Here is a 12,073-nt window from a genome sequence, read left to right as displayed (position 1 = left end):
ACTTTCTTTTGACTTGCTTCACATTGGCCTCTTCAGCAGTCTGTTCTTTAATTCTTTCTTCAATCTGGTTCACTAGTTTGTGAGCCATTCTACATGCCTGTTGTATGGAGGCGGGCTCGTGTGAACTTATATCTTCTTGGATTCTTTCCGGTAATCCTTTCACAAACTCGTCGATCTTCTCTTCCTCATCTTCGAACGCTCCCGGACACAATAGGCACAATTCTGTGAATCGTCTTTCATACGTGGTAATATCAAATCCTTGGGTTCGTAACCCTCTAAGTTCTGTCTTGAGTTTATTGAACTCGGTTCTGGGATGGTACTTCTCGTTCATCAAGTGCTTGAATGCTGACCACGGTAGTGCGTAAGCATCATCTTGTCCCACTTGCTCTAGATAGGTATTCCACCATGTTAACGCAGAACCTGTGAAGGTATGCGTAGCGTACTTCACTTTGTCCTCTTCAGTACACTTACTTATGGCAAACACCGATTCGACCTTCTCGGTCCACCGTTTCAATCCGATCGGTCCTTCGGTTCCATCAAATTCTAAAGGTTTGCAGGCAGTGAATTCTTTGTAGGTGCATCCTACACGATTTCCTGTACTGCTAGATCCAAGGTTATTGTTGGTATGTAGCGCAGCCTGTACTGCGGCTATGTTTGAAGCAACAAAGGCACGAAATTTCTCTTCGCTCATATTCAAGGTGTGTCGATTAGTTGGTGCCATTTCCTTCAAAATACTCAAATGAAACAAGTTAATCATACAGAATATTAAGAGTAGTCAATAGTATCTCGTAGCATAATATGAACTCATTTATAAAAGCTTTTTCTTCATATTAGCGTTTTATAAGTTTAAATTCGGGTAGTACCTACCCGTTAAGTTCATACTTAGTAGCTAATATACAATTCAACTACTACAATTCTATATGAAAAACTGAGTATAATAATATTTCGCGTTCAAACTTTTACACAATATTTTACAAACTTACAATACCGCTTATTTTACATATAGCATGAAATATATCACACAATAAATTTGATACAAGATGGTTGTGAAGATAATTCTAGCTAGTACACAAGTCGTTCAGCAAAGGCAATAAAGACACGTAATTCATACGTCCAGAAACAAGTCATGCATTCTGGTTTTACTAGGACTACTTCCCATCCTTGGTCTTGTGGAACATAACCGTTATGGCCGTTGTTAAGACAGCGTGTTGTAACGTCGTCAAAGGGACGAGGGTTACGTAATGTCCAACAGTCCTGTAACAATCTAAAAACCTCATTTCTTACCCCAATTACCGACTCCGTCACTTGTGGGAACATTTTGTTTAATAGTTGTAGCCCGATGTTCTTGTTCTCACTTTGGTGAGAAGCGAACATTACTAACCCGTAAGCATAACACGCTTCTTTATGTTGCATGTTAGCCGCTTTTTCTAAATCACGAAGTCCTATATTCGGATATATTGAGTCAAAATAATTTCTTAACCCATTGCGTAAAATAGCATTTGGGTTCCCCGCAATATATGCGTCAAAGTAAACACATCGTAACTTATGAATTTCCCAATGTGATATCCCCCATCTTTCGAACGAAAGCCTTTTATAAACCAAGGCATTCTTGGAACGTTCTTCGAATGTCTTACAAACTGATCTTGCCTTAAATAGTTGTGCCGAGGAATTCTGACCGACTCTAGACAAGATTTCATCAATCATGTCTCTGGATAGGTCTCTTAAAATATTGGGTTGTCTATCCATTTTGTGTTTTTATACTGTAAAATAGACAAGAGTTAGATTCATAAAAAAAAATACTTATTAATACAAGCAATTTTTACATATATCATAAAGCATAAGCACACTATATTACATATATTACACCACACGAATACAACTATCTTATTCCGACTCGCTCGTTTCTTCTTCTTCTTCGGTTTTGGTTCGTTTTGCCAAGTTTCTAGGGATATATGATGTTCCCCTAATACGAGCCATCGTTTTTTACATTGGTTTAGAAAAACCTGGTGGTTTAGAGGTTCCCGGGTTATTGTCACAACTTAAGAAATACGGGTGTTGACGATACATATAAAGTTCATCGGGTTTGGAATCAAATTTCTCTATTTTTAGGCCCTTTCTCTTATTGTTCTCTTTTGCCTTATTAAATTGTATTGGGGTAATTTCTATAACATCATCGGAATCCTTGTCGGGATCCGATTCATCGGAGAATTGGTAATCCTCCCAATACTTTGCTTCCTTGGCGGAAACACCATTGACCATAATTAACTTTGGTCGGTTGGTTGAGGATTTTCTTCTACTTAACCGTTTTATTATTTCCCCGACTGGTTCTATTTCTTCTTCCGGTTCCGATTCTTCTTCCGGTTCCGATTCTTCTTCCGGTTCTGACTCTTCTTCCAGTTCCTCTTCGGGAACTTGTGAATCAGTCCACGAATCATTCCAATTTACATTTGACTCTTCATTATTATTAGGTGAGTCAATGGGACTTGTTCTAGAGGTAGATATCTATCACATAATATCAAACACGTTAAGAGATTAATATATCACATAAAATTCACATGTTAAAAATATATAGTTTCCAACAAAATTTGTTAAGCAATCATTTTTCAAGTAAATACGGTCGAAGTCCAGACTCACTAATGCATCCTAACAAACTCGATAAGACACACTAATGCAAAATTCTGGTTCTCTAAGACCAACACTCGGATACCAACTGAAATGTCCCGTTCTTATTGATTAAAAACGGTCCATATTAATTGATTTCGTTGCGAGGTTTTGACCTCTATATGAGACGTTTTTCAAAGACTGCATTCATTTTAAAACAAACCATAACCTTTATTTCATCAATAAAGGTTTAAAAAGCTTTACGTAGATTATCAAATAATGATAATCTAAAATATCCTGTTTACACGCGACCATTACATAATGGTTTACAATACAAATATGTTACAACGAAATAAGTTTCTTGAATGCAGTTTTTAAACAATATCATACAAGCATGGACTCCAAATCACGTCCTTATTTAAGTATGAGACAGCGGAAGCTCTTAATAATCACCTGAGAATAAACATGCTTAAAACGTCAACAAAAATGTTGGTGAGTTATAGGTTTAACCTATATATTATCAAATCATAATAATAGACCACAAGATTTCATATTTCAATACACATCCCATACATAGAGATAAAAATCATTCATATGGTGAACACCTGGTAACCGACATTAACAAGATGCATATTTAAGAATATCCCCATCATTCCGGGACACCCTTCGGATATGATATAAATTTCGAAGTACTAAAGCATCCGGTACTTTGGATGGGGTTTGTTAGGCCCAATAGATCTATCTTTAGGATTCGCGTCAATTAGGGTGTCTGTTCCCTAATTCTTAGATTACCAGACTTTAATAAAAAGGGGCATATTCGATTTCGATAATTCAACCATAGAATGTAGTTTCAATTACTTGTGTCTATTTCGTCAAACATTTATAAAAGCGCATGTATTCTCAGTCCCAAAAATATAAAGGGTAAAAAGGCAAATGAAACTCACTTTCACAGATTTTTTACTTCGTCGGGAAGTAAGACTTGGCCACTGGTCGATTCACGAACCTATAACAAATATGTACATATATATCAAAGTATGTTCAAAATATATTTACAACACTTTTAACACATTTTGATGTTTTAAGTTTATTAAGTCAGCTGTCCTCGTTAGTAACCTACAACTAGTTGTCCACAGTTAGATGTACAGAAATAAATCGATATATATTATCTTGAATCAATCCACGACCCAGTGTATACATATCTCAGTATTGATCACAACTCAAACTATATATATTTTGGAATCAACCTCAACCCTGTATAGCTAACTCCAACATTCACATATAGAGTGTCTATGGTTGTTCCGAAATATATATAGATGTGTCGACATGATAGGTCGAAACATTGTATACGTGTCTATGGTATCTCAAGATTACATAATATACAATACAAGTTGATTAAGTTATGGTTGGAATAGATTTGTTACCAATTTTCACGTAGCTAAAATGAGTAGTTTTTACCAATTTTGTTTTGTTCGCCATTTCTTCGTTTCTAATCCGTTTTGAGTGATTTAAGTGGCCACGGTTTCGTATTGAACTTGAATTTATGAAACTAAACAGAAAAGGTATAGGTTTGTAGTCGGAAATACAAGTTACAAGTCGTTTTTGAAAGAGGTAGTCATTTCTGTCGAAAGAACGACATCTTGATGACTGTTTTGAAAAACATACTTTCACTTTGAGTTTAACCATGATTTTTGGATATGGTTTCTTGTTCATAAGAAAAATCATTTTCCCAGAAGTATAGCTTTTAAATCAAAGTTTTTCATAGTTTTTAATTATCCAAACCAAAACAGCCCCCGGTTGTAACTACGACGGCGTAAATCCGGTTTTATGGTGTTTATCGTGTTTCCGGGTTTTAAATCATTAAGTTAGCATATCATATAGATATAGATCATGTGTATAGTTGATTTTAAAAGTGTATTTAGAAGGATTAACTTTATTTGCGAACAAGTTTAGAATTAACTAAACTATGTTCTAGTGATTACTAGTTTACCACTTCGAATATGATAGCTTTTTATGTATGAATCGAATGATGTTATGAACATCATTACTACCTTAAGTTCCTTGGATAAACCTACTGAAAAATAGAAAAATGGATCTAGCTTCAACGGATCCTTGGATGGATCGAAGTTCTTGAAGCAGAATCATGACACGAAAACAAGTTCAAGTAAGATCATCACTTGAAATAAGGTTGTTATAGTTATAGAAATTGAACCAAAGTTTGAATATGATTATTACCTTGTATTAGAATAATAATCTACTGTAAGAAACAAAGATTTCTTGAGGTTGGATGATCACCTTACAAGATTGGAAGTGAGCTAGCAAACTTGAAAGTATTCTTGATTTTATGTAACTAAAATTTGTAGAACTTATGAAGAACACTTAGAACTTGAAGTTAGAACTTGAGAGAGATCAATTAGATGAAGAAAATTGAAGAATGAAAGTGTTTGTAGGTGTTTTTGGTCATTGGTGTATGGATTAGATATAAAGGATATGTAATTTTGTTTTCATGTAAATAAGTCATGAATGATTACTCATATTTTTGTAATTTTATGAGATATTTCATGCTAGTTGCCAAATGATGGTTCCCACATGTGTTAGGTGACTCACATGGGCTGCTAAGAGCTGATCATTGGAGTGTATATACTAATAGTACATACATCTAAAATCTATGTATTGTACGAGTACGAATACGGGTGCATACGAGTAGAATTGTTGATGAAACTGAACGAGGATGTAATTGTAAGTATTTTTGTTAAGTAGAAGTATTTTGATAAGTGTCTTGAAGTCTTTCAAAAGTGTATGAATACATATTAAAACACTACATGTATATACATTTTAACTGAGTCGTTAAGTCATCGTTAGTCGTTACATGTAAGTGTTGTTTTGAGACCTTTAGGTTAACCATCTTGTTAAATATTGTTAACCCAAAGTTTATAATATCAAATGAGATTTTAAATTATTATATTATCATGATATTATGATATCTTAATATATCTTAATATGATATATACATTTAAATGTCGTTACAACGATAATCGTTACATATATGTCTCGTTTCGAAATCGTTAAGTTAGTAGCCTTGTTTTTACTTATGTAGTTCATTGTTAATACACTTAATGATATATTTAATTATCATATTATCATGTTATATATAATATAACAATGTATTAATATGCTTCATATATATTTAGTAAGACGTGGTTATAACGATAATCGTTATATGTATCGTTTCGAGTTTCATACGTCAATAGTCTCCTTTTTAAGTATATAACTTATTGTTACTATTTTTAATGAGATACTTGATGATCATTATATCATGTTAAACATATATATTTATTCATTTATGTATCATCATGTCATATACAACTTATAGCGTTCGTGAATCATTGGTCAAACTGGGTAATCAGACGTTTACAAAATTTCCGTTTCAATTAACCAAGTCTTAACAAGTTTGATTGCTTAACATGTTGGAAACATTTAATCATGTAAATATAGTTTTCATTAAACATATAATCATAGAAAGGTTCGGAAAAGTTCGGGTCACTACATTAAATGCTTTGCAATGTGGTTTGTAAGTGTTTAGTGGTATTATATGCATAATTACCTACAAAACGGCGTATTATATGTATGCATTTAATTCCTGAATCATAAATGTGCATTTATGAACTTGAAAGCATTTATGCTGGGCATTTAATGAGCTTTCAACTTGGGTTTGTTTATTGTAAATGATATTTTTGATTGATGAAATGTGTTTAGTTGTGTTCCTCGTTAAATTACCTTTCCAACGATGTATGGCATGCATTTTGAATTTTTTTGGTCCATGAGTTATGTTAAATTGAGTTTTGGTTCGAGACTTAACAAAATGCTGCAAACGGCAATTTTTCCAGGAACGCGCGCCGCGTACCCTTTCGCACGCCGCGCAAATGTGAACTTTCAAATACTTAGTCCCTAAGATATTACCTGACCTGGTTCCACACCTAAATGCGCGCCGCGCACTCCTGCGCGCACCGCACATATCTCTAGGCCAAATTTCTTTGTTGTTTTATTTTTCACAAACTTTTTCCCGATTATCCGCAACTCCGATTAACATGAAATTTGGATAGCATGCTCACATATGATTTCTCATCATGGGAAAATTGTCAGATACCCGACCCGACCCCGTTGACTTTGACTTTGACCAAGTTTGACTTTTAGTCAAACCTAATCAAATACATATGCAATCGTTCTAACTTGCTTTTATACTTGTATCTTGCATGAAATTTGACAACGTGATTCACATGCTATATAATTGAGTTGCAACGAGCCATAGGACTAATTGAACAACTTTGATTAACCGTGTTTACCGTTATTGATACAACCTATTTGTTTAGGTCAAGACTAGCATCCGTTCTTACACACATTCACTTGTGAAGTGCTTTTACACTCTTGCACTCAAGGTGAGATCATAGTCCCAATTTTACTCTTTTTAACTTACATTTGGGATGAGAAAACATAAACGTTTCATTTTATAAAGTGAACACAAGTACGAAAACAAACATTCTACATACGAGTTAGAACAAAATCCTCAATTCGATTATCATTAGTTACACTTGCCGGGTGTAAGCGAGAACTTATGTTGTATGGCCATATGGGTTTGACAAACCCTCATTCGGACGGTTCGCTACCGTTATTCGGATGAAATATATTTTTGAGAAATAGTGTATGTTCTAACACTATTGTGATGGGGTTCGTGGAAAGTTAAGCCTTGATAATTGGGTGCTCGTGATAACAAATTTTAGAATGGTTTACTATTTTTTCAACGTTATAAATCTTATGGTTCATTTGTACTTACTCACTTACTTACTTAAACCGATGATTTCACCAACGTTTTTCGTTGACAGATTTCTATGTTTTTCTCAGGTCCTTGAACGTTTTGTGATACATGCTTCCGCTCACTATTTTTTATACTTGCTTGGATGTCGAGTATACATACATACATGGAGCATCTTTTGACTTACTTTAAATTGTGTCGCATAGGTTTCATTCGTACGTTAAACGTTGTAATGTAACTAGTCGTTGAACTACTTTTGTAAACTTGAAATATCTTTACATTTGAAATGAATGCGACATTTTTTTGGTCAAACGTCATTTTAAAAACTTATGACCATGTAACGGGACCTAAGTAGACGGCGCCGTCAATGACGATTTTGTTGGGTCACTACAGATGGTATCAGAGCGTTGGTTGTAGGGATTTAGAGTTCATTGGTGTCGACCCCGAGTCATAGGGTACATTAGTGAGTCTAGACTACAACCGGCATATAGACTTGAAGTAGGAATTACTTGACTACTTGTGCATTTATACTCGAACGTTTCTATTCATATCTAACTCTTTTTCCATCTTAATCTCACATTGTTTAATTTGATTGACACTCCACCTTGACTATATGAAATAATGTCGAATGCACATATGAATTAGGGTAATATAATTTCCGGGATTATATTACCGTGACTCATATGAACGTTCCGACATTATGACATAAATAATTTAAGGCGAGTCAAGGAAAATTTTCTCTCTATCCTTATTTCATATCATGATTAGTATTACTGAGAATACTAATCAACGATATTCTTTTGTCTTGAAGGAACAATGCCTCCTCACCTAGTCCCACGCAATGAAACTCCCGAAAAAGCTCTTCAACGAATGATAGCCACCGCCGTAGATGCGGCCATGGCCGGTCACTCATCTAACAACAACAACAATAACAACAACAACAACAACAACAACAACAACAACAACAATGGAGCCGGTAACTCAAACGAGGGATGCTCCTACAAAGTTTTCATGGGCCAAACCTCACACTTTCGATGGGACCGGAGGACCGGTTGCTCTCACTCGATGGTTTGAGCAAACAGAAGCTGTTTTTAGCTTAAGCGGTTGCTGGGACCAAGACAAGGTCAAATACTCCACCCACACTTTTGCTGGTATCGCTCTCACATGGTGGAACACGTATGTACAATCGGTGGGTACCGATGAAGCCCACGCTCTCTCTTGGCCCGATTTAAAAGAAAATATGATCACCGAATACTTTCCCCGTGAAGAGACTCGAAGGCTCGAAAGCGAGCTAAGAGGTTTGAAAGCGGTCAGAAATGACCTCAACGCTGATAATCAACGGTTTGCCGAGCTAGCTCTAATGTGTCCAAACCTTGTAAATCCCGAGCCTCTATGAGTTGAACTTTACATGGATGGCCTTCCTAAGAGCATCAAACATGGGGTAATTTCATCCAAACCCGCTAACCTACAAGAAGCTTTGAAGATGGCCCGCCAATTGATAGAAACGGTGGAGGAAATGGTAGTACCGGCACATAAGGCCGAGGATAAATCGGGTGGCAACAAAAGAAAGTGGGAAGCCCCCCCAATCAAGCAACAACAACAACTTCGCCAAAAAGCCTTTCACCTCCGACGGCAAGAAGGGTTATGCCGGAAACCTACCTCTTTGCAACAAATGCCACAAGCATCACTTTGGTGAATGTGGCAAGCTAATTTTCCATCGGTGCCAAGGAAGTGGCCATAAGGCCAACGATTGTAAAAGTGCTGCCCCCATCGCTCGAAAGGGGCCCAATGCACCAAAGACGGTCACTTATTACGAATGTGGTCAAACGGGTTATTATAGAAATGAATGCCCAAAGAAGAAAGCCAACCCCAATGCACGCGGCTGAGCTTTCAACATTAATGCCCAAGAGGCCCGGGAGGACAATGAACTAGTCACGGGTACGTTTCTTCTCAACAACTCTTATGTTACTTGCTTATTCGATTCTGGTGCCGATAAATGCTTTGTATCCAAGACTTTGGATCATACTCTCTGCACTTCACCACTACCCCTAGATACTACTTATGCCATTGAAGTGGCCGACGGGAACTTATTGAGTGCTGACACATATTACCGGGGGTGTACATTAAACATTTTGGGTAAGGAATTTGAAATTGACTTGATACCCATGGAACTAGGGAGCTTTGATGCAATAATCTGTATGAATTGGTTAGTCAAAATGAAATCCCACATCCTTTGTGATCTTAACGCAATCCGAATTCCTATCGAGAATGGTGAACCCTTGATTGTCTATGGCGATAAGAGTTGCACCGGACTCAACCTCGTCTCGTGTCTTAAAGTTAGAAAACTACTCCGTAAAGGTTGTTTTGCGATCCTTTCCCACGTTAAGAAATTCGAGTCCGATGAGAAGCATATCGATGATGTGCCAATTGTTAGTGACTTTTTCGATGTATTTTCCGACGAATTGCCGGGACTTCCACCTCATCGACCGGTTGAATTCCAAATCGATCTTATTTCGGGAGCTGCACCCATAGCACGTGCACCGTATAGACTTGCTCCATCCGAGATGCAAGAATTGCAAAGTTAAATCCAAGAACTACTTGACCGTGGTTTTATCCAACCTAGCCATTCACCATGGGGCGCTCCAATTTTGTTCGTTAAGAAGAAAGACGGATCCCTACGAATGTGCATTGATTATCGTAAACTAAATAAATTGACGGTTAAGAACAAGTATCCTCTTCCATGCATCGATGACCTCTTTGATCAACTACAAGGGTCTTGTGTATATTCAAAAATCGATCTTCGCTCGGGTTATCATCAACTAAGGGTTAAGGGGGAAGATGTCTCCAAAACCGCTTTCCGGACTCGTTATGGTAGTTATGAATTTTTTGTAATGCCATTTGGTCTCACTAACGCACCGGTGGTGTTCATGGATCTTATGAACCGCGTGTGCAAACCATACCTTGACAAATTCGTTATCGTGTTCATCGATGATATTTTGGTCTATTCTAAAAGCAAAGAAGAACACGAACAACATCTTCTACTTGTGCTTGAACTTTTAAGACAAGAACGACTCTATGACAAATTCTCCAAGTGTGAATTTTGGTTGAAGGAAGTTCAATTTCTTGGTCATGTTGTAAGTGATCGAGGTATTAAATTCGATCCATCAAAAATCTAGACCATTAGCAAATGGGAAACCCCTACTACTCCTACTCACATTCGTCAATTCTTGGGTCTCGCCGGATACTATCGTAGATTCATCAAATATTTCTCTTTGGTTGCCCGTACCCTAACTGTACTAACTCACAAGGGAAGAAAATTCATTTGGGCAACCGAACAAGAGTCCGCATTTCAAATCTTGAAGATAAAGCTAACCACTGCTCCTATCTTGTCTCTTCCCGAAGGCAATGATGATTTTGTTGTATATTGTGATGCTTCGAAACATGGTTTTGAGTGTGTATTAATGCAATGAAAGAAAGTCATTGCTTATGCCTCTCGACAACTAAAAATTCATGAACAGAACTACACGACCCATGACCTCGAACTCGGAGCCGTTGTCTTTGCACTTAAAATGTGGAGACACTATCTTTATGGAACTAAGAGTACTATCTTCACTGATCACAAAAGCCTCCAACACATCTTCGATCAAAAACAACTAAACATGAGACAACGACGGTGGATTGAAACTTTGAACGACTACGATTGTGAACTTCGTTACCATCCCGGGAAAGCGAATGTAGTAGCCGATGCCTTAAGTCGAAAGGAAAGAATGGTGCCTCTTCGTGTCCGAGCCTTAAACATCACCATTCACACCAACCTCAATAGTAAAATTTGTGTAGCCCAAGAAGAGGCTCTCAAGGATGAAAACATCTCTCTTGAACGCTTAAACATCCTCGCCTCTCGATTCGAAGTTAAGGAGACCGGACTCCGCTATTTCACCGGAAGGATTTGGGTGCCTAGTTATGGGAATTTACGAAGCCTTATTCTAGATGAAGCCCATAAGTCACGATACTCAATTCACCCCGGTGCCAATAAGATGTACCACGACCTTAAGGAACAATATTGGCGGCCGAACATTAAATGGGGCGTTGCTACTTATGTTGGAAAGTGCCTAACTTGCTCCAAAGTCAAAGCCGAACACCAAAGACCGTCCGGACTACTTCAACAACCTAAAATCCCACAATGGAAGTGGGAGAGAATAACGATGGATTTTATTACAAAACTACCAAGAACGGTGAGCGGTTATGATACTATTTGGGTTATTGTAGACTGTCTTACCAAATCCGCCCACTTCCTAGCCATGAAGGAAACGGACAAAATGGAGAAACTTGCACAACTTTACATTAAAGAGATCGTAGCCTGTCACGGTGTACCATTATCGATTATTTCCGATCGAGATGGCCATTTTGTTTCTAGATTTTGGCGTACTTTACAAGAAGCGTTGGGAACACGATTAGACATGAGCACTGCATACCATCTGCAAACCGACGGGCAAAGCGAACGCATAATTCAAACCTTGGAAGACATGCTACGAGCTTGCATTATCAATTTTGGAAAAGCTTAGGACAAGCACTTGCCTCTCGCCGAATTCTCCTACAACAATAGTTATCACGCGAGTATTAACGCCGCACCATTCGAAGCATTATATGGCTGCAAATGTCGTTCAC

This window comes from Rutidosis leptorrhynchoides, chromosome 8, assembly GCF_046630445.1.
Source record: "Rutidosis leptorrhynchoides isolate AG116_Rl617_1_P2 chromosome 8, CSIRO_AGI_Rlap_v1, whole genome shotgun sequence".
NCBI lineage: Eukaryota > Viridiplantae > Streptophyta > Magnoliopsida > Asterales > Asteraceae > Rutidosis > Rutidosis leptorrhynchoides.
The sequence above is the reverse complement of the archived record's forward strand: the minus strand, read 5'-3'. Positions refer to the sequence as shown.